Source organism: Perognathus longimembris, chromosome 16, assembly GCF_023159225.1.
Source record: "Perognathus longimembris pacificus isolate PPM17 chromosome 16, ASM2315922v1, whole genome shotgun sequence".
Taxonomy (NCBI): domain Eukaryota; kingdom Metazoa; phylum Chordata; class Mammalia; order Rodentia; family Heteromyidae; genus Perognathus; species Perognathus longimembris.
Window position 1 is genome coordinate 11,973,988 of NC_063176.1, and position 27,902 is coordinate 12,001,889.

Genomic DNA, 27,902 nt, shown 5'->3' on the forward strand with positions numbered 1-27,902 from the left:
GTTCAATTTCATTTTTAATATGTTTTGTTGTCTTAATATTATTTCTGTGGTGGGGGTTAGATAAGGTCTCATTGTGTAACCTAGCTGGCTTCAAATAATTTATACTTCTCTCTCAAACTATTACAGGTTTGTACCACAATGAAGAGCTTAAACAGTTGCAATTAACATAAGTTATAAATTATATTCTTTTAGTTTCTAATAATGGGCTGTTTCATTCTCAGAAGCTCTGAATTTAGGAGAACTCCCACAGGAGACTATTAGAATTGAGAAAGCCTTAAAGACATGCCATTACAAGTATATTTCTTACTATTCTCATGGAATAATAAATGGAAATCAAAGTGGAATAATAAGTGAAAATCAAAGGAGCGGTGAGTTCTGAAAGAGCCATTTGGCATCTCTTTCCTACTTGCAACAAGAATTAAAGATCTTTGAGGAGGAGTGTCCTTCCCAAACAAGGCTCCAAGACCCTTGAACATCAGAGGCTCATTATTGAGGCTGCAGAGAAACCCAAATAAACAATTTCTTTGAAGCAAACCTTTCATTTTTTTTCACTAACAATCCACACTTCTTGCACAACTCTTAGATTATCCTTACAAACTATAACCATGGCTGAGATATCCATTTGCATTGCCTTCCCTTGAAATTTATTGGTGTTGGAGGAAGACAAAAAGATGGTAAAAGATTAACAGGGGACCAAAAGAGCTCTCTCTGTCTCTCTGAAAAGGCAGAGATTTAGGATCCTACTGAATTATCCATGTCTAGAGAGTCACACCAAGTAAGCTATAATTATATGGACATGTATACCAAAGAAGACAAAGAAGAAAGCCTGCTTAAGAAGGCAGGTGGAAGTAGTGGTCAGCAGTCGCGGTGGCTATGAAGGCAGCCAGGGAGAGCCAGAACAACAGCAAAGAAACAGCAAGCACACAGGCTTTCACCTCTAGCGTGACCACCAGGAAGGGAATCTCCATCCCAGCCAACTACAGACAGAGGCAGAGACAACCCCTCAAAAGATGTCCTCCCTCCCTCCTAGAGATTAGCATCTGGAAGGAATCCCACCCCACCTGAGAACACCACCTTAGATACTGGCACAGAGCTGGCCAGACTAACTTGGAGGGAACCCCAAATGTGAAGGACCTCTATGATGAAAATTCTTAAAACCTGAAAAAGTATATTAAGGCAGATTCAAGGAAGTAGAAAAGCCTCCCATACTCCTGGATTGGTAGAATTAGCATCCTGAAAATGGCAATACTGCCCAAAGCTTTGCACAAATACAATGCAATACCCATCAAAATTCCAACAACATTCTTAATAAAATAGAAGAAGCAATCCAAAAATTCATATGGAATAACAGAAAACCCTGAATAGCATGAGCAATCCTTTGTAGGAAGAACAGTGCTAGAGGAATATCAATACCAAACTTCAAACTTTATTACAAAGCCTTAGTTATAATTAATGAAAAAAAACCAGCTTGGCACTGCCGTATGAACAGGCCTAAGAACCAAGGGAATCGAATTTTAAACACAGAAATGAAACCGCAGTCATATGGCCACCTAATCTTTGATAAGGGAACCAATGACACAGGATGAAAGAAAGACAGCCTCTTCAAGAATTATTGCTGGCAGAATTGACGATGCATGTGTAGACAAGAGAAGTTGCATCCTTTTATATTACTCGGCACGATCATCAACTCCAAAAGGATCAAAGACCTCAATGGAAGATCAAATACCCTGAAAATATTACAGGACAGGATAAGGGAAATACTAGAACTCCTTGACACAGGATGAACCTTCCTAAATAAAAATCCAGAGACACAACAAATCAAAGAAAGGCTGGATAAATGAGATCACATTAAACTGCAGAGCTTCGGTGCAGCAAAGTACGTATTTTATTCTCTTAACCTGTAATTTTATTAGTCTGAATGAATATAGTGGATATTTCAATTTTCCTGATCTACTTTGGAGACAGTGCCATGGGCTGTTGAGAATAATGTATATTGTGCAACCATTAGATAGACCATTCTGTGGTCTTGGTTGAGTTTTTGTCTAGATGTGCTATTTATCATTGATAGTGGGACATAGATGGTTGTGATGTCTTCCAATATCATCATTGAGGGATAGACAGACAGACAGATTGATATATATTATATGTATATATAAAACATCCAACAGATCATATCATAGTTGGAAGCACGAATACTGTCCACATAAACAAAATTTATGCCCTCTTGATGGAAAATTTCCTTTGTTAAAATTAAGTGACCTCTGACTCCTTTGACTAATTTTTATTTTAAATCTACTTTGCTGGATATTAATATTTTCACCCCTGCCTGTTTTTGCAAAGCATTAGCTTGTAAACTTTTTTCTTCTGAGCCTTTCACACTAAGCTACTTTTAGCTACAGATCTACTTCTGGTTTTTGCATTGTTGGAGATAAGAGTCTCATGGACTTTCTTGCCCAGACTGGCTTCAAATGGAAGTCCACAGATCTCAGCCACCTACCTGAGTAGCTGGGGTTATAGGCAAGATTCATCCACACCCAGCTTATTCCTTGTTTTTGGAGGGAACATGGGCAAAAGTCCAACTTTCTCTGTTCCTCCCCTGGTCACATTTTCTACTTTGCAGAATGGCTGAGCAATGATTTTGAGAATACAGGAAAGTAGAATGCCCAAAGCATTGGCAAAAACTCACAAGGAAGAAGGTGTTGCTGAAACATCACTGCCTGTGTCCAGTGATAGCTAATGGAAATAGTCAGAGCAGTTCAGCAGGACATGGAAGATTTGGTAGTTAAGTTTTCTTGTGCTGGATACCAGTGGCTCACAGATGAAATCCTGACTACTCAGGAGGCTGAAATCTGAGGGTGACAATTGGAAGCCAGCCCAAGTAAGAATGTTCATGAGATTCTTTTTTTCCCATGCTTTCTGATATATGGAATCTTTTTTTAATTTTTAGAATTATCTTTAGTTGTAGAAAAGAGTTGACATTTAACAAAACAGTTTATAAGTACAATAAATGTCATTCCTTTCAACATCCTTACCCATCCCTTTGTACCCACTCTTAAAATTTCCACTTAACCAGCAAAAAAGCTGAAAGTTGAGCTGCGGCTGGAGTACTAGCCCTGAGCAAAACAGCTAAGGGACAAGACCCAAGGGTCTGAGTGTACATCCCACTACCAGCTCAGACATATAAAAATTATTGTGTCATTTCTAACAGTAAGGAAAGTTTTCCCAAGATGTTTTCCTCTTTGAGGAAGGTTCCATAATGATTCTGAAAGACATCATTAATAAAGTTCTTCCCTTCTCTGTACTTCTGAATAAATCCCAAATATTATCTCCCTTTGTCAATGTTATTTTTATTCTCTACTGTGACAAAAATCCATTCATTTTTTTCTCAGAATCATATCTCTCATTAGATGTTAGGTTTAAGATAAGCAATTGCATTTGGAAATATAGCAAGAGCCCTTATGTGTTTCATTTTGGTGCATAGGCCACACTATATTGGGAACCAACAGGCAATATAAAATATAAAAATCAAATGAAGGCCACCCATATGATGTTTGACCATGTCATTAACAAGAACATCATAGTGACTGAAACTAAATCAAGATTGCATTCTCCCTGCCATGCGGCAAGGTTTCACCATTGGGGGTACACACAAGAATGTTTGGATTAAATGAAAGTAGTGTTATACTCAGACAAGATAGAACATCATGGGATTTGGAGTGAACCCTAAAGTTTTAGAATAGGTCGTTCTAACTTCTACTCTTATTATCCCAGTCATTCACTACAAAATAAGTCACAAAAAGGATATAATTCCTTTGTGAAAATAAGAATGTTGAGTACATTATGAAATAGAAGGCACAGTCTGAAATCTTTTGAAGACTATTTCTATGGAGGCTTTTCTAACAATAAACAATAGCAGATGATAGAAGTGCACTAGCAAGTACATTCATTATGCACTGACAAACTAAAAATGATGCCGAAGCCTGAAAATATGTTTCAGGTTACTTTCAAATGCTATATGGTCATTTGGATCAAACTAGAAGGTCAATACAGTAAGATTTTAAAAAATCAAAATGGTGGTAAAGTCAGCTAATTACCAAGAGGGACATCGTTGGTCCATCCTGGTCTAGTTATGAATTTTTGGATTGCTTCCTCTATTTCATTAAAGAATTGTGTTGGGATATTGATGAGTATTGCATTGAATTTGTAGATATTCATTGGCAGTATTTCTGTTATCCTGATTTTAATCTTCCCAATCCAGAAGCATGGGAAGTTTTTCCATTTCCTTAGTTCTGCTTTAATTTCCTTTTTCAGGTTTTTAACATTCTCATCATAGAGGTCTTTTGCTTCTTTGGTTAAGGTTATTCTTTTTTTTTTTTTTTTTTTTTTTTGCCAGTCCTGGGCCTTGGACTCAGGGCCTGAGCACTGTCCCTGGCTTCTCTTTGCTCAAGGCTAGCACTCTGCCACTTGAGCCACAGCGCCCCTTCTGGCCATTTTCTGTATATGTGGTGCTGGGGAATCGAACCCAGGGCTTCAAGTATAAGAGGCAAGCGCTCTTGCCACTAGGCCATATCCCCAGCCCCGGTTAAGGTTATTCTTAAAGTTTGTTTTTAGGCTATTGAAAAAGGAGTTGCTTTCCTGATCACTGACCATAAAAGAAATGCAAATAAAAAAAACAGAGATTCCACCTCACCCGAGTAAGAATCCCCATTATCAAGTAAACTAACAACAGATGCTGGCAGGGATGTAGCCAAAAGGAAAGCAGTGTGGAGGTTCCTTAAAAGGCTAATCATAGAGTTTTCCTATGACCCAGCAACAATGTTGTTGGGCATTTACCCAAAGGATTATAAGATCATATTAAAGCTAACATCACAACTACGTTTGTCACAGAACAATTTACCATTGCTACAATAGGGAACCAACCCTGATGCCCTTCAGTAGATGAGTGAATCAAGAAAATGTGATACATATACACAATGGAATTCTATAGTTCTAGTAGAAAGAATGCCTTGGCCCCTTTCATGAGGAAATGGAAAGACTTGGAATAAATCATACTAAGTGAAATGAGCCAGATCCAAAGAAACATAATCTCTATGATTTCACTCATTGGAAACAATTAGTACTTGTCTAGGATAGTACCATCAGAGGAGCACAACAGCTCAATAGCAATGATCACATAAGATGATGCTAAGCAAAATTAACCAAAGATTTGGAAATAAGTGGTTTATCTTTGTTGTTATTTTCAACATACCATATGAAATTATGCTCTTTTATTTTGTCTTTCTTCTCCATGGTTTTACTCCTGATGTCACTGTAACTGACTTTGGTACACTGTGTAATGTATGTATGTTTATCAGAACTAGGGAAGGGGAATATCAAAATGGAGAAACAAAGTGTAAAAGGTGAACCAACACAACAGTAATACTTACAAGACAATATGCTGTAAACCAACTGTATAACTCGGGGGAGGGTGGGGAGGGAACCGGGGAGGGTGGAAGGTGGAAGAAAAAGGAGGGAGGAGGTAACAAGTTTGATAAGAAATATACTCACTGCCTTACATAACTGTAACCCCACTGTACATTATTTCCCAATAAATAAAATTTAAAAAGAAAGTCCACTGTAAAGATGAGAATTAGGGCTAGAAGCTGATAGGATATGGTAGCCCCCAAAAGTACTTGTTGTGCTTAATGGAAAAGATATTGGCACATCTATGAAAATGATACAAAGAAGTTTGACAGTGAAAAATTTATTTCCCTGTTGAGTAATTCTAGAGTGAAAAATCTTTAATACAATAGGTTCTAAATTCAAAGACAAAAAATAAGCAATCAAACACTTTTTCATGTATACGATATCAAAACTACATAGTCCTGATATTCAATTGGATTTGACTTTTTATATCATTCTAGTTGAAAATCACTCACGTGTCCCATCATGACTCTTCTGCTTCCCATAGTGCCTCAGGCTCCTCTTCAAAGTCTTTCTTCCATAGCGCTCTGGGTAGTCACTCACCCAATGCGCTGAGCCAGAGCAGCACAAGCAAAAGCCGTCAAGCCATCGATGCAAGGCCCAGGGAAGGAGCTATAGAAAGAATCCTGTAGTACAATAACTGTCCTTCAAAAGGATTCCATTGTATTCCCCTTTGTCTCATACAGAAAGTCTCACTACTTTTTTCACAGCTCCTTTTGTTTTCAAATAAATTTACTCCATTTACAAAAAAAGTAAAATTAAACAAAATAATTCACAATTAAACATAAAATTATGTTCCTATGCTTTAATAATTGTGTTTGAAAAGACCCTAGGAAATATTAAAGCATATTTAAATGACCTGGAATGTCACTAAATGAACCTGTTACTGACCAACATGATGACATGTGGAAAAAAAGAAGAAAAAAAAAAAAACAGAAGTAGCACTGTGGCTCAAGTGGTAGAGTGCTAGCCTTGAGCAAAAGAAGCTCTGGGACAATGCTTGGGCCCTGAGTTCAAGCCGCAGGACTGGGAAAAACAAAAACAAAACAAGAAGTGGAGGATAGGATTCAATTTACAAATTTCCTTTCGTTCAAAACTATCTCCTTTGCAAAAATTTCACTTATTCCTTTTCTATTGCAATCCCTACAGGTAAGTAAATTCAGTGAATATAAAAACATTAAGAGAAAAGCATGAATTGATTGGCCTATTTACTGATATGCCTGTTTTAGAGTTTAAGAAGGTATGAAAGTGAACAGGTAGTAAAATCCTCTGATTACTTCTATCATTTTGGCAAATTCAGTGTGACAGAAGAGAACAAAAGAAGCGTTGAGTACTTAGCATGAATATTGGCTATGTGAATAAAAGCCTATTAGCCTCATAGATATAGCTGTGTAGGGGGAGCTGAGTTATGTCCGCATAAAAGACCTGGTGAACAGTGCTTTCTGCACATGCGCATAGGCAGAACCCTACTTTGCAGTACCAGGGAATCTGCACGGGAGTGCAGAGATCAATGTCATTATCCAGCAGGCATTACTGAAATGGGTTTTAAATCCTTTGATGTAATTGCTTGCTGAGTTTGCCATTACAGCTGCTCTATACTCCTGACTGAGGGCCTTTAACAGCTCAAGCTTTACTAAAACTGCCAGCATATTCATGTTGGCATCTTAAAATGAGACAGATGTTTGATGTTTAATTTAACTAATATGGCACATCAGGAGTCAACAAAACATATTTTGTACTAATGCCAAAAAACAAAAAGGTGAAGGACAGAAATACATAGAGTTAATCTCCCTATTTCAGCAGACAAGCTTTGCTCTTAGAATTATTAGCATGAATTCTGATTTGAAAACCCTATGGCATTTTTCCTGCCCCTTGAGGAAAGTAGTCTCGATGGCACTGAAGCATGCAGAACCAGAACTCAAGAATAAATTAACAGTGCATAAAATCCTCAAGCAAAGGCCTAGACACAATGAAGTATATTTTTGCTATTAATCCCTGTTTCCCATGGAATACCTCTCTCTTGTGGATTTCATAAGTTCATAAGACAAACAGATAATAAGGTACCCAAGTTGCTGGTCTCTAGATACCCTGAAGGGGGAAAAATGAGCCTGGGAAGGAGCTTAATGGTACAGTTCTTGCCTCCCATGCAAGAAGCCCTGGGTTTGATCCCTAGCACCACATAAACACAAAAACCTGCAAGTGGGGCTATGGCTCAAGTGATAGAGCACTAGCCTTGAGCAAAAGAAGCTCAGGGACGTCCGCACCTTGGCCCTCACTTCAAGCCCCAGGAGACTAGAAAAAAAAGGGAGAGAATAATGGAGAAAAGTAGAAATTCAGAATACTAATGGACAAAATTGCATAGTAGTTAGGACTTCAGGAAAAAAATTATTTAAAGTATTTCCAGTATGCATTATGGTTAACATAAAACAAACTATATTCAGCAATTCCTCTTGGAAGAGATTTCTCCTTCTCAAAAAGAAAACCATGGCTGTATTTTGTTAAAGAATAAGCCTAATGTTTGACCTTTTCCTGTTAATAGAGGCAATGAAATCAGAATTAGAAGATGAATTCATGAATTACAAAAATATATGGATTAACACACAGTAAAAATCCTTTCACCAATAACATACTGCTACTTCCAGGAGAGCTTTATGATGTAAATAGAAATACCATTACCTCCATTCATTAATGAGGAAAATAAGACCAAGAAATATGTGGCTTTATTTTAATATTCAACTGTTATGTAACTAAAATCTAGGTCATCAAAGGTGTCCCTTTGACTGACTCTGTAGTTACTTAGGATGTGGGCTTTCAGAGAACAGCCTACTCACATGTCATAAATCATATTCCTAGCATGAACTCTTTGTCCCTATGCTCCATATAAATGAAAAGAGCTCCTTGAAATAACATTCATTATTTTTCAACAACTGACCAAAATATTTGTTGGAATGTTCTGAGTTAACAACTTAGACCTGCCCATCAGTCACTGACCCAAATTAGTTTCCTTATTATATTTCTAATAATGTGTTCATGTTCTATATCTCATTCTAATTATAAATGTCATAAGGCATAAGGCAGAGATTATAAAAAGTTCTCTTGCTTTAATTAACAAAAGTGCACAGAAATTTAAGATACTACAATTAATGATTGAAAAGCTAGATCATGACAATAATTTGAATAGAATTGAGGATATGAAACATAGGACAATTTCTTAGTTTGAATCTTTTATTATTTTGATATTTTTGAAATTCTAAATACATTTTACAAGCAAATCTTCCAAATTCCATGTAAATATTCCAAATATTTTTCTAAATTCTGATTGAATCCTGGCTATTTCCTGCTACATTATTTCTTTTCTTGAGGGAGAGTGGTAGTAGGCTTTGGACTCAGGACCTAACCTTTGCTTGCTTGCCTAATGTTGTACTACTAGATCCACACCTACAGTCTAGCTTTTTGCTCATTATTTTGGAGATGGAGTCTCACTGACTTTTCTACATCAGTTATTTTTGAACCTTAATCTTCCAGATTTTAGTCTTCTGAGTAGCTAGGATTACGATTGTGAGCCACTAACATGGGCTTATAATTTTTCTTTATTTTCATACTTGTTTATACATAACTAAAATGTTGACATTTTCTTCTTTCAAATCAGAAATTCCAAATAAGTGTATTTTAGAGATCTTATTAGAACTGTTTTGTTTCTTCACTATTACTATAGTCAACAAGTTTATTTTTCAAATTTACCCTATATCACATAATACACAACTCTTCTCTCCATTCTTCAGTGTTTCATGTAGCCTTAGCTAAGATTCAGAGCACTCCTACACCTGCTTTCTTCCTTGCCCCAAAACAATACCAAATTCTGTAGTTCTGATCGTAATTTAGCTTCTGGTTTTATTTTCTATGTGCATTAGCTTTTGTTATATAAATCCACCTAAGATATACTGTTGTAAAACAATAATTTTTTCATCATTCAGTGAGTTAACTACAGTTGATTGAGGATTTAAGATGGAATTTACTATCAAAATACAGTGAAATGACAGCTGGAGATACAACTTAGCTTGTGTAACTGAGCTTCTTGAAGATTGTTCTCTCACATGCTGGAAATTGCTGCAGGCTTCAGTGTCTCTGTCCCTACTCCCAAATTTGACATATTGATACCTTAACTACCAACATGATAGGTAATTATGCTTTGCATAGCTAACATCGTGAGACTGGGGCTTTAGTCTGATCACTTTGTGACTGTTAAAGAGACATTAATATTGAAGAGGGTGTTTTTCTCTTGTTTTCTTCCTCTGACGCCTTCTCCCTTTTCTTCTCCCTCCCTCCCTTTATATTTCTCCTCTGCTTCCTCTCACAGTTATATTCCAATCTAAATACTATCTCTGCCTCAATTTGTCTCTACCTCTCTCTCTATCTGCCTATTTTGCAATGTCAAAGCACAATTAAGAGACACATTCAAGTGCTCACACCTGCAATTTTAACTACTTAGGAGGCAATATCTGAGGATCAAGGTTTGAAGCCAGCCCAAGCAGGAAAATCTGTGGGACTTTTCTCTCAAATGAACCACCAGAAAGCCCTAAGAGGAGCTGCAGTTCAAGTGATAGAGTACTACCCTTGAGCCTGAAAGCTCAAGGATAATGTTGAAGCCCCAATTTCGAGCCTCAGGAGCAGCAAAACAAACAAACAAACAAACAAAAAGCAAGAAAAATTATCTTTTCAAGCCCAAAAGACAGCTTTCTCCAAAATCTATCCATGATTACACCTTCATCTCTGATTTCCAGCATTTCCAGCAAGTAGCTCAGAAACAAACTATAAGGCTTCTTATAATAGTAATCCTAGAAGTTCTGCCCCAGATTCGCAAGTGGGAAATAGGCCTTTCCTTTGCAGGTGGATAGAGGGAAGAAATTATTAGAAGCCATCTTGAAAACTACCTATCACACTCATCACCTGTGATATGCAAACTCATTTTTATTTCTTTCCCAATCTTGATTGACCTAATCCTGAAAAATCTTAGTTATCAAGCATAGGTCAATATCATTCTATGATCTGGGAAAGCATACCAGCTTTTCTTTGAAGAGTGCTCAAAAAACCTACTTTGATTATGTATTATATTTAGTATTTTAAATTGTTTTAAAGCACTTGGTGATTTAACAATGTGATGATGTTATCAGTGGGCTCTATTACCATTTTGATTTAAATATTATCAGGGAGATCAAAGGATGCCTTAGAACCAACCGCTATGCTGAAATTTTTTTTAAATATGAATAGCTAAATATTAATAGTAATAACTAGAGCTTTTAGAAAAGGTTTCATTTTGCTGCTTGTTACCAAAAAATGTTCATTATATTTTCATTAACAATTTTCAAGAGTAAAAGTTAAGCAACCTGTCTGCAAAACTTCCTTTGCTATTACTGGGGATGGTACAGCAAAAGATTTAGTCCACTAACTAGAAGAAAGAACATGTCTATGAGAGGCTGAATTGTTAAACAAATGTAGAACCTACACGTAATAGTCCCCAGGAGCATGTTCTCGGTATGAAATAACTATATACATTTTTTTTTTAGGCAATAGCAGGAATTGAACTTAGGGCTTTGTGCTCATGTGGTTTTCTTTACTTGGCTGATATTCTATCACTTGGGATATACAGCTTTTGCTCATTAATTTGAGATGGAGTATAGCAAGTTTTTTGTAAGAGCTAGCTATGAGCTACTGTCTTCTGGATCTTAGCTTCCTGAGAAGATGTGAGATATTAGTGCCCAGCCAGTATGTTCAGCTTATTTTTATATAAACAGTAAGATACAAACTGACATAGAAATTCCACCAACCAAATTTTTGCAAGCTTCTTGGCACACCAAAGAGACAGAATATTAAAGTCAGAACAGCATAACTGACAACTCCACAGAAAGAGAAACTTAAGAGAAGTAAGTTACATAAGCAAACAGTTTGGCAAGTAAATAGTTCTATCCAATATTTTTAATTGTCATTAAAATAGGTACTAATGCAATATAATTAGTCAAACAAAGAGAAAATATGGAAAAGAAACATCTGCCAAAGAAAAACTGCTGTTAAAATGAGGACAGAGATCAGAATAATTTTACCATTTGAGTAAAATCCAAAGGCTGCCCCCAAAAATCCTGCTGAAAACTGGGGTGCAGTAATGGAAGAGATGATGTCCTTTGATTATTATTTATCTATTATTATTTTATTGTGATATCTATAATATATATATATATCTTATATATAATATACCTTGATGAAATTCTCCCCATTTTATCTTACTTTTTCTTGACAGGTTTGTGGGCTTCATTGTGCTATTTCTATACATATATAGTATAGGAATATGTCTATGTAATTACAGATACCCAGATGTATATATGTGTTTCTATATGTATATATGTGCGTACATGTTTACATGAATATGTTTATGCATATATAGAAATATGTGAATGTGTATGTGTTTGTATATGTATATTTAAATATGTTGAATATGTTTATGTGTATATACAAGTATGTGAATGTGTTTATATATGTATATTTAAATATGTATATATATGTAACTTCTGAATAGATTCTTCAAATATTTTCTCACAGATCTCAGATGGAACCCATTTGGCCAACACCTTGATATTAGGATTCTAGACTACAGAACTGTAAGACCACAGGACAAGATATTGCCATTGTTAAGCCATCTACTTTACCTTGCCTTATTACAACAGCTCCATCAAACTAAGTAATTAGATATTAGATCGATAGATCGATAGATCGATAGATAGATAGATACATAGATAGATAGATAGATAGATAGATAGATAGATAGATAGATAGATGACCAGAAGAGGGACAGAGATAGTTAGAGAGAAAAAGACAGAAGGAGATTTTCTTGATCTGTGCAATGAGGTAGATGCGATGTGCTTCAAATCCTTAAACTACCCCTGGACCTCTAAGAATGTTCTCTCAGAATCAAGCTTCCCTGTTCTGAAAAGTCCAATTACTTAGAAGGACCACATCTACAAGAGCTGCTCTCAACAGCCACACTTAAGTTTACAGCCAATAGCTATATCACCTATCCACCATATGTGTGAACCAGACAATGGCCAGCAAAATCAAGTTTGCAGATGACAAAGGCAGTCGACTCTCCTCCATCAAGCCACAACCACATGAAGCTGCCAATGAGAAACATAGGTGCACCTAGACACACAAAGCTGAGAGAGATGATGGCATTGTTTTCACCCCCACCATTTGGAATTGTCACACAGAAAAATAAGATTAGCTCATAATTTTTCCCATACCCAAGTGCTGTCTTGGTAAACAAATTCAATGTTATTATACTCAAGCACATAAAATCAATATATTATTGTTATTGAATCCTCTATAAAGGCTTTCCCACTTCTTGATTAGAAAAAGAACCTATATGATAACCAGAGAAGCCGAATTTGGAAGTCAGTTAACTTTCAGAAAAACTGTTTTAAAATATTTAATATTTAATGGTTAAATACTATTTTATTTAACAAATAGTTTGCCTTTAATATCTATATGTTTCTTTTTTTAATTATATGTTTCTAAATGTGTGGTTTCAAAATGTATTATAGGCTTTACGCCATAATGGGAAGAGCTACATTTTGGAATCAGAGCCTGGATCTCTTTGAGACACAGTTTACATGAACTTGGGAAATTAATCTTTAAACTTGTGCTCTTATCTTCAGAATCAGAATTATGGCAGTATGTTACTCATGATGGGCTAGTAGATTTTAAAGGACATATTCTGTCATTTAAGTCACATATATATTACGTAGCATATTAGCTAGTGTTTGGTAAGCATTTATAAAATGTCAGTTACTTAGTTTCAAACATATTGGATAGTATGGAAATATTAGAAACATTCAATTAAAATATCTTCCAAAACATAAATGGAAGAAGGGGCCACAACCATATACTGTTCGAATATCAATGAGCCCAGGAAACACTGTGTGTGTGTGTGTGTGTGTGTGTGTGTGTGTGTGTGTGTGTGTGTGTGCACTCAGGAAAATGAATGCTGTGTGTCTTATGCACAGAACTTTAGGGAAGTCTTCCGCTGAAACCTATTACCCTGACACAATAGCAGCTCTCCTGACACAATAGCAATCATGGTTGGCCTCCCCACTGGCTGGTACAATCTAGCTTGTGACTACTTGAAACTTACTCATCAAAATGGAGATTTAAGGTGTAATTATTTGACATAATTAGAGGAAAACCAGCATTTTAGTGTGGTTTTCTCTATAACTAAATTATTTATTTAGAACAAGAAAAACATTGGCTAAAAATAATTCAGTCAGTTTAAATTTAACTGTACAAATAACACTTATTTATATAACAGGATTAGAAAACACATTGTGATTCAGACATAATTAAATTGACTTTTGCTTAAATTCAAAGTTATAAATTTTAAATTATTATCCTAGAAGCTTTATGTAATATATTATTTAAAGTGTGGCTTTCATTCATTGCAATTTAAAATTCTCCCTTATCAAGGGTAATTGATTCCAACTGTTTGTTTCCATGTACATCATTTAAGCCACATCAAATAATTTTCAGGAACTTTTTCTCTATATTTTAATTTACTTGTACTGACTCTTTATATTTACTTTTATTTCCTTCTGATCTGGACTAATAAGAAGAAACAGTACTCTAGATAATAATGGAGTTACTCTTACCAACATTGGACAAGAAAATATTGGTAAGGCTATTATCAAATAAACTCTTAACTAGTCTCTCTGCTCCCATTCTTGGCCCTGCAATCAATTCTCAATACAGCAGTCAGAGTGATCTAATAAAAGCAAAACTGAGGTCTTGCCACTAGTGTGACCCATCCAGATTGCTATGTGTCTCTCTCAGACAAGGAGCCAAAGTCACTAGCAGGGCCTAAGGGTCCTACATTGGCTATTTCTCCGCCTGATCCCTGCTTCCTTACGTTAATCTCTACCATGGTTTTCCAAACTCAATCTACTCCAGCCATACAGGCCTCTTCATTGTTCATTTAATTTACAGAAAACACATCCGTTAATTGCCTTGTGCTGTCCTTTCTCTTGCTTGACATGCTTTTCTTCATTCACTAATTCAACTCTCATTCTTTATAACAAAGCCTTCCAAGAATTTGCAAATAAGATAACATGAAAAATTCAAGGTCTTTCTGGAACTTAAACACTAATGAAGTCATAAATAAGAACTAATATAATTTGTATGATAGACAGATAAGTATATATGTCACTACAGTTTTTCAATAATGGAACAATTTCACCATTCCATTACTGATAAACACTTTCTTGGATTATAGTTCTCTGTAATAATGATTGTTAATATGTTTATATCTCTTTTTTATTTTAAAACTCTATTTTGCCTAATATAACTTTGTTCAAAACTATATAACTACAAACTACACATGACTCATGATATTCAGTAAATATTTATTGAAAGATGATGGATGAATCACGAGGAAATAGTAAGGTAAATGAGAAGAAATAACAAAATGAGACTGCTTCTACCAACAAAGCTGAGATAATCAGGTGACACATTTGAGAAGGACAGTTGGAGTAATACAGAATGGAGTGGGAAAGGGCAATATTCAGATTAATATTGGCACAATACAGAGTGGAGTGGTAAAGGGCAATATTCAGGGGAAGAGCCATTTAAAAGTGTACGCATAATTTAACCTTTTTTCCACTGTGCTATAATTTTTTAACTAGGCAAAATTCTAGAAATATTGTGGTAATAACTACCATAGTGTAAAACCATGAATAAGCCAATTCTATATAAGTACTCAACATACCTGGAGTAGGTATAACCAGCAATGCAAGAGCAAGCTGTAAAGTCCAAGTTCCACTGAGTCTTTCACAATGGCCTGTACATTCAAGTGGTGGCCTTGGTCTGGTGGTAGAGATGCCCACTTATAGTTTAAAAGACATTGAATAAATCTTCAGTTTCTGTGAAGGAAACTACGTAAAGTCAGTGAGTAAAATTTAGATCTTTGCCTTTTAAATGCTCACTTATTTTAATACATGCTTCTTGAAACTGGAGTGCTATACTAGCAGAGTATTACTATACACATAAATTATTCCAGAAATTGTTTAGATTAGCATTTGAAATTACAGACTTAAGGATTTCTTGAGTTTAAAAATCTAAGTACAGTACCTTAAAGTCAAAGTTCAATAAAATAAGCACGAGGAAGGGTGCTTCAAAGGGATGGGGTGGAGTCAAGGGGGAAAGGAGTAGATGAAGAGAAGAAGAGGGGAAGAATGCAGTCAGGAATTCCTACAAAATTAAGAAGAGTGAGGGAGGGGTGGGTTGGGAGAGGTGGGGGAGGATGTTGAAAGGGGACATTGATCAAGATGTATTGTCCTGAAAAACTGATTTGTTAACTGGCAACTCCTCTGTACAACTACTTAAAAATTAATGGGAAAAAAAACCTAGGGCATTTATTCTAAAAGTTTGTTGAAACTATCATTTTCACACTACATGCAAAATAATCCATACAGTCTAGTATGCTAGCGGACCTTACTTAATACATTGTAAAACACAAAATATATTAAGGCAAGGTTAGCCAGCACATACATAACTAAAAATGAAAAAGAAATGTTTCTATAGCTTTGCTTGCAAATATATTTTTTACATTTCATTACATTTTATTTTATTAATTTCTCAGCAATACTAACATTTGGAAAAGGAGCTGCATGCTTTCTAGATTGGTGATCTACCACTTGAGCCATACCCTCAGCCCTTTGGGTGTTGTTTTTTTAAGTATGATTTTACACTTCTTGTTGCCTGAAGCCAATCTCAATGATCAATCTCTCTTACTTCTAGCATCTTGCATAACTGGGGACACAGGCAACCAACTCAAGTCCCAGGTGCGTGGCATCCCATCAACTTTTTCTTGGACTAGCTAGCTTCCAACTTCAATCCTCACCATTGCGAATCCTTACAAAGCTGCGATTACTGTTGTGACCCAATGCATCTAGCTTTTCTTATGTTTCCTACAAATATTTGTAATGCTAAAAAAAAAAAGTATTTCAGTCCTTACATCCCTAGCTCTTTACATAGTGATATATTTAATTTTTGTATTAAGACCATTCCTACTTTAATACACATACTGAACTCCCTTTAAAACCTGCATATCATTCCAAGGAAAATGACTTGTAATTAATTCCATCCATGCTTACCTGTCATGATGCTGCATATCAATAAAAATGCATAGCAAGGGAATATTTAATAAGATGCTTCATTTTAAAAAAGTCATTAATTTTTGTAATCCAAGTACATATAATTACATTAAAATTCTACAAAAAATGAAAGAGAATCCTGATTTTACTTGCCATCTCGGCAAAATGCCTCTCAGGCAGCAGAAGATAAACCATATGTAAAGGTAATGCTTTAAAAAAATTCATTGTATTGGTGATGTACACAGGGGTTACAGCTATGTAAGTAAGGTAATAAGTACATTTCTTTTTGAACAGTGTTACCCCTGCCTACTTTTAACCACTTTCTACCCCCGACTCTCCTCCTCCCCAAGTTGTAAAATTCATTTCTAACCTAGTGTCTAGTAAATATCACTGTTGCATTGATTCAGCCTTTGTCCCACTGTTTCTGTAATTCCCCTTCCTTTCTCCAAATCAGACAAAACAAAAAGTATAGAAATCAAAATAGTGACAACAGGGAATAAACCAAAGGTGGGGGAAGAAAAAATAAAGAACTGCAAACAGTACAATTGAAAAAGAAAACCTCCCTTGCTTCCATTTTTAGCAGTTCATTTCAATAAGCATCATTTTACATGAAATAAAAATGTAAAAAACAACAATAATGAAAAAAGAAAAGAAAGAAAAGAGGTATCATGAAAAATAAAAGAAGCAAATAAGAAAAGGGGAATGTAAAAAAGGAAGGGAACTTAGAGATTCAAAAACAGAATTATGTATAATAATTTTAAAATTAATAATAAAATTAAAAATACTAAGACTGATAGAGAAGAGAATATTGATTAATAGAATATATTGCTGACTTAAGTATGTGTTCAAGTAAGTAGGAAGCCCAGTAATCAGTGTATATCTAGGACTCAACAGAACAGATTAAGGAGAAGAATAGAACAAAAAGGAGAGAGGGGAAAGCAATTTGTTTGAGGCACCTTGTGACATCTCTCTGTCCACTGTTCAGTCTCCTAATGGAGTCTTTGTTTCCTTGCCGTGGTCAGCTTTCCTTGTGGCTGAGTTGGATTCAGAGCCTTCTTGATATGGGGGGGGGGGGGGCTGGCTGTTACGGAGATTTCTGCACTCAGGCCTGTCTAAACCGAACTGGCAACTCAAAGTGGACAGATGAACTCTCAAATCAGTTGGTTTGAACGGGCAGAAAAAAATTCTGCCTTACACACTTGGAGTTTTTGAATGCCTCCGCCCAGCCTAACTTGGTGGGAGGGGGATCTGCCTTGTGTGGTAAAGCAGCAAGCCAGTGGCTCTTTTCTGTCTCCTAGAATCTCTGCACGCGCCCTTGGGGACATGTAGCACTGTGGCATGCCTGGAATCAGTGGCTTTTCCCGGGGACGCTACCGCCTGGATCCATTCTTTTAGCCCAGCCTGGAACTGCCCTCCTCTTTTAAGAGCTGTCCAGTTGTTTGTTTGATTTTCTGCGAGATATTATAGATTTTGTAATTCTAAGGTCCTCTGCTAGCTGTGGGATGAGATGCAATATATCTGTAATGACATATTAGCAATGGTGATATCAAGGTTTCTGTTAGAAGCATGTGGTTATTTCTTCAAATCTACTTACATCTTTTGTATTGCTTCTCACAATGTTTTAGTTTTCAGCACAGAAAACTTGCACCGAATTTTGTCAAATTTACTGCATAAGTGATGATGAGTGCAAGGCCAGCTCAGGCAAATATCACAGCAAGGTACTACCTGAAAAATTAAATTTACAATATTAAAAAAGGAGAGACTAGGAGTGGGCAGTAAAGGCAGCTCAGCGGCAGTGAGCTTTCCTGACATGAGGAAGGCCCAATGTTTGATCCTCAGCACTGCAAAAATCTATTGGCAAATATTTTCTGTTTTGTATAGTATTCTAAATTTTATTTCAATGGTTAGCTTCTAACATACATAAATATAGTTTTCATATGCTATATGAAAAATCATCTTTCATTTTCTTGTGCTTTCTTTATGCCTCTAATTTAGGCATCGATACAAAATTTCTATTTTACTATGTGAACTTGAAGAGCATACATCTTTCTTTCTCTTCCTCCTAATTTTCTTTTTTATATACTTCATTCTCATTTATATAGTTGTGCAACATGTTGAATGTCTTCTTTTTTAAATTATTTATTGTTATTCTACAGGTGATTACAGAAAGAGGAGTTACAGTTACAGAAATCGAGGAAAGAGTACATTTTTTTTCAGACAATGTCACCCATCTCTCTCTCAGTTTTGCCCTACCACCCCTACCCACAAGTTTCATAGTTCATTTTCAACATGATTTCCAGTGAGTAATACTGATGCATTTGTTTTTACCATTCCCCTGCATTTCTATGCCATCCCTTACATTCCCCAAACAAATAAATGAATAAATAATACCAAAATAAAATGAAAATGTCTTATTTTATATTTTATATCACTATCATTTGGAAATATATAGCTACCTTGTCATTTAGAGTTTGGTTTATTATATTTAGAAGGGATTCATTTCTTGAGCTTCATAGATGATAGATAAATGATAGATAGATAGATATAGATAGATAGATTAGTTATTAGCCTTCATATATATTAGATATTAGCCTTTGTCTGATACATTGTTTATAAAGAGCTTTTCCTAGTGTTTTGGCTGTCTTTTAGTTTAATTAACTATGTCCTTAGCTGTGCAGAAACTTTTTATTTTGATGTATTGCCACTTGCAAAGTCTTTTTTTTTTCAAATTTTTATTATCAAACTGATGTACAGAGAGATTACAGTTTCATACCTTAGTCATTGGATACATTACTTGTACTGTTTGTTACCTTGTCCCTCATACCCCCCTCCCCCCTCCCCCTTTCCCTTTCCCCCCCTGAGGTGTTCCGTTCACTTACACCAACCAGTTTTGCAAGTATTGCTTTTGGAGTTGTTTGTCTTGTTTTTACCCTGTGTCTCTCAACTTTGGTATTCCCTTTCAATTTCCTAGTTACAATACCAGTATACACGGTTTCCAATATACTCAGATAGGATTACAGAGATAGTGTAGGTACAACCACAGGAAGGTGATACAAGAACATCATCAATAATAGAAGCTACAGATACACATGGGATGTTGAAAGTAGTTACAACTGTGATATAACAATTGTCTCCATAACATGGAGTTCATTTCACTTAGCATCATCGTATGTGTTCATAAGGGTATAGCTATTGGGCCTTGTGGTGCTCTGCTATGACTTGCCTAAACCTGTACTAATTATTCCCAATAAGGGAGACCATAGAGTCCATGTTTCTTTGGGTCTGGCTCACTTCACTTAGTATAATTTTTTCCAAGTACTTCCAATTCTTTACAAATGGGGCAATGTCATTCTTTCTGATAGAGGCATAAAATTCCATTGTGTATATGTACCACATTTTCCTGATCCATTCGTCTACTGAGGGGCATCTGGGTTGGTTCCAGATTCTCGCTATGACAAATTGTGCTGCAATGAACATTGTTGTGCTGGTGGCATTGCTGTGATTTTGTTTGTGGTCTTTTGGATAGATACCCAAAAGTAGGGCTGCTGGTTCATAGGGGAGTTCTACATTTAGCCTTCTAAAAATCTCCATACTGCTTGCCAGAGTGGCTGAACCAGTTTACATTCCCACCAACAGTGAAGAAAGGGTCCCTTTTGGCCACATCCCCTCCAACAATTGTTATTGTTAGTTTTCTTAATATATGACATTCTTACTGGGGTGAGATGGAATCTCAATGTTGTTTTGATTTGCATTTCCTTTATGGCCAGTGATGTAGAGCATTTTTTCATATGTCTCTTGGCCATTTTCAATTCCTCATCAGAGAAGTCTCTTTGTAGGTCTTTAGCCCACTTGATGAGGGGGCTATTGGTTCTTTGCAGTTTTGTTTTGGAAGAAGGCAATTTTTTTAGTTCTGCATATATTTTAGATATGAGGCCTTTGTCCGTTGAATGGCTGGTAAAGATCTTCTCCCAGTCTGTGGGCTTTCTGTTTATCTTGCGAGCTATGTCCTTTGCCGTGCAGAAGCTCTGCAGTTTGATGCAGTCCCATTTGTCCAACCTTTCTTTGATTTGTAGCCTTTCTGGGTCTTTGTTAAGGAAGTTCCGGCCTGCGCCAAGGAGCCCAAGTGTTTCTCCTACTCCTTCCTTTAGTGTTTTCAGGGTGTCTGTTTTGATTTCAAGGTCTTTAATCCATTTGGAATTGATTTTGGTGCAGGGTGATATATAAGGATCTAGTTTTAGTTTGCTGCATGTGTTGAGCTAGTTTTGCCAGAACCATTGTTAAAGAGGCTGTATTTCTTCCAAACTATTGTTTTAGCTCCTTTATCAAAGATTAAGTAGGCATAGTTCTGTGGGTTCATTTCTGGGTCTTCAATTCTGTTCCACTGGTCTTCAGGCCTGTTCCAGTGCCAATACCAAGCTGTTTTTATTACTATAGCTTTATAATACAACTTGAAGTTGGGTATTGTAATTCCTCCAGCACTGTTCTTTCTGCTTAGGAGTGTTTTTGCTATTCTAGGTCTTTTATTGTTCCATATGAATTTCTGGATTGCTTCCTCTATTTCATCAAAAAATGGTGTTGGGATATTAATGGGTATTGCATTGAATTTGTAGATAGCCTCTGGCAATATTGCCATTTTGATTATATTAATCCTCCCAATCCAGGAGCATGGGAGGTTTTTCCATTTCCTTAGTTCTGACTTAATTTCGTTTTTCAAGCTTTTAAAGTTCTCCCAAAGAGGTCTTTCACTTCTTTGGTTAAGGTTATTCCTAGGTATTTTATGTTTTGGGGGGCTATAGCAAAGGGAGTAGCTTTCCTGATTTCAGCCTCGGTCTTCGGGTCGTTAGCATAGAGAAAGGACATTGATTTTTGAAGGTTTATTTTATATCCTGCAACTTTGCCAAAGTTTTGGATCAGCTCTAGTAGCTTGGGGGTAGAGTCTATGGGATTCTTTAGGTATAGAACCATGTCATCTGCGAAGAGAGAAAGTTTAACTTCATCTTTTCCTATTTGGATCCCCTTTATATTTTCTTCTTGCCTAATTGCTCTGGCTAGGAATTCTAGTACTATGTTGAAGAGCAGGGGAGAGAGTGGACATCCCTGCCTTGTTCCTGATTTTAAAGGGAATGGCTTTAGTTTTTCCCCATTTAGAGTTATGCTTGCTGTTGGTTTGTCATAAACTGCCTTGATTATATTCAGGAATGTTCCCTGGAATCCCAGTTTTTCCAGGGCTTTTAGCATAAATGGGTGCTGGATTTTATCAAATGCTTTTTCAGCATCCAGAGATAAAACCATGTGGTTCTTTACCTTGCTCCGGTTGATGTGGTGGATTACATTAATTGACTTGCATATATTAAACCAACTTTTCATCCCTGGGATGAATCCAGTTTGATCGTGGTGTATGATTTTTTTGATGACCTGTTGAAGTTAATTGGCCAGAATTTTGTTGAGAATTTTTGCATCTATGTTCATCAGGGAGATCGGTCTATAGTCCTCTTTCCGTGATGAGTCTCTGCCTGGTTTTGGGATGAGGGTTATACTGGCTTCATAGAATGAGTCTGGAAGTGAATGTTCTCTTTCAATTTCATTGAAGAGTTTGAGAAATATTGGTGTGAGTTCTGTTTTTAAGGCCTTGTAGAATTCTGCAGTGAATCCGTCTGGACACTTGCAAAGTCTTTTACCCATCTGCTGTGCTCCCCAGACTCTATTCAAGAAGTTTCTACATATACCTATAAGTTTTAATGTTTCTGTGACTTCCCCTTTCAGTAGTTTCCAAATTTTGGGTCTGATGTTGAGATCCTTGATCTACTTTGAACTGATATTAGTGCATGAAGACAAACAAGGATCCACTTTTAGTTCTCTGCATATGGATGCTCAGAGCTAAAAATGGCAATGAAATACCTGAGGAAATGCTCATTATCCCTGGTCATAAAGAAAATGCAAATCAAAACAACTCTGAGATTCCATCTCACTCCAGTAAGATTGGCCAACATTGTGAATTGAAACAAAAAATGTTGGCAGAGATGTGGGGGAAATGAACACTAATGTACTGCTAGTGGAAATGTAAAGTTATACTAGTACTCTGGACAGTAGTCTGAAGGTTCCTCAAAAAACTAAACACAGGTCTTCCCTGTGACCCAGCCATAACACTCCTGAATACCTACCCTGAGTATCATGAGCCAGGATATAATAAGGACACCTGTGCGTTCATGTTCATTTGTACACTATTCACAATAGCCAAGATATAGAAATAGCCCAGATGCACCACAATAGATGAGTGGATCCAAAATGTGGTAACTATACACAATGGAATTTTACACAGCCATTAGAAAGAATAATGTCATTTGCATGGAAACATATGGAACTAGAACAAATCATGTTAAGTAAGGTAAGCCAAGCTCAGAGAGAAAAATGGTACATATCCTCTCTGTTGTGTGGAAATTAGATCTACAATGCACTGGGATATGACCAATTAGACAGGATTCTAGATACTCACACATAGTGAGACCAAAAGAGGTTACTCTTAGAAGAGAAACGCAAAGGGGAAATGCCTTAATGCCTCGTCATATTTAGATAAACTAGCATACATACTGAAACAAACACCAAGATATAGAAACAAGAGACTTCTTTTTTCTTATTTCCCTCTTCTCCCCCCCTTTTTTTTTAATTTTTAGTTTTGAAGATTCTGTCCTCTTTATGGTATAGTCAAGAGTACATCTTTGCGGAGAGGGTACAGAACTCAAGGGGAAAGTTTCAAAAACTGCAGCAATAGAGTTCACTGGACATTAATGAAAATGAACTATACAACTCATAGGTGGAGATAAGAGTGGAGGATGGGGAGAGAATGAGGGAACAAAAGACACTGTGCACATAACCTGACTCACATAAATATAATCCTTCGTACATCGCTTCTATAATAACAATAAAGTAAATTAATTTAAAAAGTATGCTTCCATAAATAGTTTTTTACTAATATTCTAATTCATTAACTTACGAATCTGGCTATCTTAATTTCACTAGTCAAACCATTAAAAGTAAAAGGTATTAAAGTAAACAAGGCACCTTTGTTTTCTTCTTTTTTAAATTTTAGCATTATAGTGCTGTAGTTTGGATCTGGAACATCCCCCAAACACCTATACTTTGTCCCTGACCTGTGACACTTTTGGAATATGGTAGGAACTTTGAAGTGGTGAGAGCTTGTTCAGGCTGAGGCCACCTGGGAGGAAGCAAGGGAGAAAGAGAATCCGCTCATTTCTCTTCTCCCTTTCCCACTCTCCCACATGAGTTCATTTTGCTTCCCGTGTATGTTATGATTTCCTGTATCACCACATGTCCAAAACAATGCGGCAACACAGCCAGGGACCGACCCCTCCAAAACTGTAAGACAAAGCAAGTCTTTCCTCCTGACAAGGTGATGCCCAAAGCATTTCGTTACAGTAACGAAAAGCTGATGACACCTTCTGAGAAAATAAAAAAATTGATGAGAGATTTTACACTCCAAAAATTATGTGATGCCTCCAAAGAGTAATCAAGTAGGCAATATTTGAAAGCATAAATGACACATAAACTTTGACATATATGTCATTATTTACAGCAAAAATGATTATTGTAGTATAAGCTAATAACATTCACCAAAAAAGGATTAAAGAATCAGCCAAAGCAGTTTATGAAAGATGCCTTACTCAATATGAGAAAAGAAGCATTTCATATTACTTAATCATAAGACAATAAAATATACATTAGCAAATAAGAAAGGCAGAAATTAAAATTAAACCTACATAACATACTTAAAATATACTAGTAAATAATCAGGAATAATCATGAAACATTGGGTGAAAGTCTGCAATGTTTAAAATAGAAAATAATGAGGAATCTATATTCTAAGTAAGTTAGGTTACTAAAAATAAACTGGAAGGAAACATAGACTTATTGTGTCTGTATAGACATACTTTGGACGTCAAATTTTAAATAATTATGTGAGCCAAGTGTATACATTACACTGAAGTTCAACCAAACTTCTCATTTTTGAAAACCTAATGCAAAAAGGTGAACTAAAGGTGAGACGTTAAAAACACATTAGAGATCAATATAAAAAAAAAGTGGCACTGGGATCAAGCCAGAAATAATGTAAAAAATTGTAAAATGACTACTTTACAGAGTTACAAAACTACTCAAGAATTAAACTTCCAATCCATAAAAGTATTTTCCATTGGAACTAAGCACTAGTGTTTTCACTGAATTCTCACTATTGTGCTGCAGCAGTGGACATTATTCACACTTTGGTAGTAGTAGTGTTCATGGCATTAACTTTCAACTGTCATTTGCTGAAATGTATACCACAAATCGAAGGTAATAGGCTACATACAAGAGGAGTCTTTGTGACTTAATACAGCCCTTCATTTCCAATGAGCAAAGAACTCAATAATAGCAAATACAATTTCATATCCAACTGGGATATATGCCTTGTAGTAGCTGAGCATCAATTTGTGATTACCAATTTGTCCTTCATGAGTTGCTATTACAAATGGACAACTTAGGCATGCTAAATGACAGCTACTTTCTTATAAAAAATATTAGCTTTCTTATTAGAGCCTTTTCGTTTCAACCATGTTGATTTCTATCTTGAAAACTATTACATGACATAAGAATATTTCAGACTATTTAAAAAATCACAGTTACGCAAGGTGAAATAGGAGTTAGTAATGAAGAAAGTCAGTTAAATACTAAATTGACTGTTCTTTGGTTGGCTAACTCATGTTTTGAATTATTCATGAGGAAGGAGCCCTGATGGACCCCAATGGGCTTATAGAAAAACCTTCTATCAACAGAACTCTTTAAGGCTTTCTCCACTCAACTCATGAATATTTTTGGGCATAATGCTTAAGCTTGTCTAAATAATTGTGCCTTTTTTCCTTATCTGCATATGGATTTTTTCTTTCTTTTTTCTTATATTCACTTTCTCCTTTGAAGTTTTTACAGTAATGTCATATGATCTATTCACTTTTTTAATCCCCCCTGTAGTTTCAAGCTTATATTTTATTACATCCATGTATCAGCATTACAGAGGGGAAATCTCATCAATGGAACTCCTCTCTAATTAACTACCTAATTTAGGATGCCAAAGGCTTGAGTTATGAAAAATACTGATAGAAAAAGTTTTGAGCAGTTAACAATAATTGGGTTGATTCATACAGAATGTATAAATGTTTAATTACATGGTCTTTTACAAATCAGTATGCCATGAAAACAAGAAAAGACAGACTGAGTAATGAAGTCCAGTGTGTCTCCAAGGAGAGAGAGATGAACTATCAATGGTTGTACTGTTTGAAATCAGCTGCAATGAGACAACAGGCTGCCAAGAACATGATGAAAAGCTCAAACTGTTGAAAAGTGAAGTGTTTGGAGAGATAGGAAACAGAGACAAAAAACTCAACCTGCAACAAACAGATCATCTTCTCCATAAGAAAAAAGAAAATATAAGGTATCCAGTCAGACTTTAGATGTGGTTAGAAGCAAAATAAAACTTTACAAATTTTTTGACATCTTTCCACAAAAATACATTCAGAAATGCTATTATTAATGAATAACAGCTTTTTATGAATCATGGGAAATAGAATTTAATTCACTGATCCGTTATAAAATGCTTCATAGTAGAATATTCCCCTAAAGTCATTATTATAATAAATGTCAATACCTACGAAAATCCTCAAAATATCTTTTTTATGTATTCATTTATGAGCTATCCAAATCAATGCAAGCTGCATTTATTAAAAATCTAAAACACAGTAATAATGAGAATGTTACAACATGTATCGTGTGTCCCAAGGTGATTCATTCCAAATGAAGATTGATTTGACTATTAGACCAAAAAAATGATCAATTATATCTTGGTTTATATACTATATCTCCCTGTTATGGAAATAATTCTAAATGAACATTTTACTTACCTATAAAAATATACACACTGCTTGCCAGAGTGGCTGAACCAGTTTACATTCCCACCAACAATGAAGTAGGGTGCCCTTTTGGCCACATCCCCTCCAACAATTGTTATTATTAGTTTTCTTGATATATGATATTCTTGCTGGGGTGAGATGGAATCTCAATGTTGTTTTGATTTGCATTTCCTTTATGGCCAGTGATGTAGAGCATTTTTTCATATGTCTATTGGCCATTCTCATTTCCTCATCAGAGAAGTTTCTTTGTAAGTCTTTAGCCCACTTGATGAGGGGGCTATTGGTTCTTTGCGGTTTTGTTTTGGAAGAAGGTAACTTTTTTAGTTCTGCATATATTTTAGATATGAGGCCTTTGTCTGTTGAATGGCTGGTAAAGATCTTCTCCCAGTCTGTGGGCTTTCTGTTTATCTTGCGAGCTATGTCCTTTGGCAAGCAGTATGGAGATTCCTCAGAAGGCTCAATATAGAACTCCCCTATGACCCAGCAGCCCCACTTTTAGGTATCTATCCAAAAGACCACAAACAAAATCACAGTAATGCCACCAGCACAACAATGTTCATCGCAGCACAATTTGTCATAACGAGAATCTGGAACCAACCCAGATGCCCCTCAGTAGACGAATGGATCAGGAAAATGTGGTACATATACACAGTGGAATTTTATGCCTCTATCAGAATAAAGAATGACATTGTTCCATTTGTAAGGAAATGGAAGGACTTGGAAAAAGTTATACAAAGTGAAGTGAGCCAGACCCAAAGAAACATGGACTCTATGGTCTCCCTTATTGGGAATAATTAGTACAGGTTTAGGCAAGTCATAGCAGAGCACCACAAGGCCCAATAGCTATACCCTTATGAACACATAAGATGATGCTAAGTGAAATGAACTCCATGTTATGGAGACAATTGTTATATCACAGTTGTAACTACTTTCAATGTCCTATGTGTATCTGTAGCTTCTATTATTGATGATGTTCTTGTATCACCTTCCTGTGGTTGTACCTACACTATCTCTGTAATCTTATCTGAGTATATTGGAAACAGTGTTTATGGGTATTGGAAGTAGGAAATTCAAAGGGAATACCAAAATTGAGAGACACAGGGTAAAAAAAGAGAAACAACTCCAAAAGCAATACTTGCAAAACTGTTTGGTGTAAGTGAACAGAACACCTCCGGGGGGCGGGGGGGGGGGGAAGGGGAAGGGGGGAGGAAGGGGGATATGAGGGACAAGGTAACAAACAGTACAAGAAATGTATCCAATGCTTAACGTATGAAACTGTAACCTCTCTGTACATCAG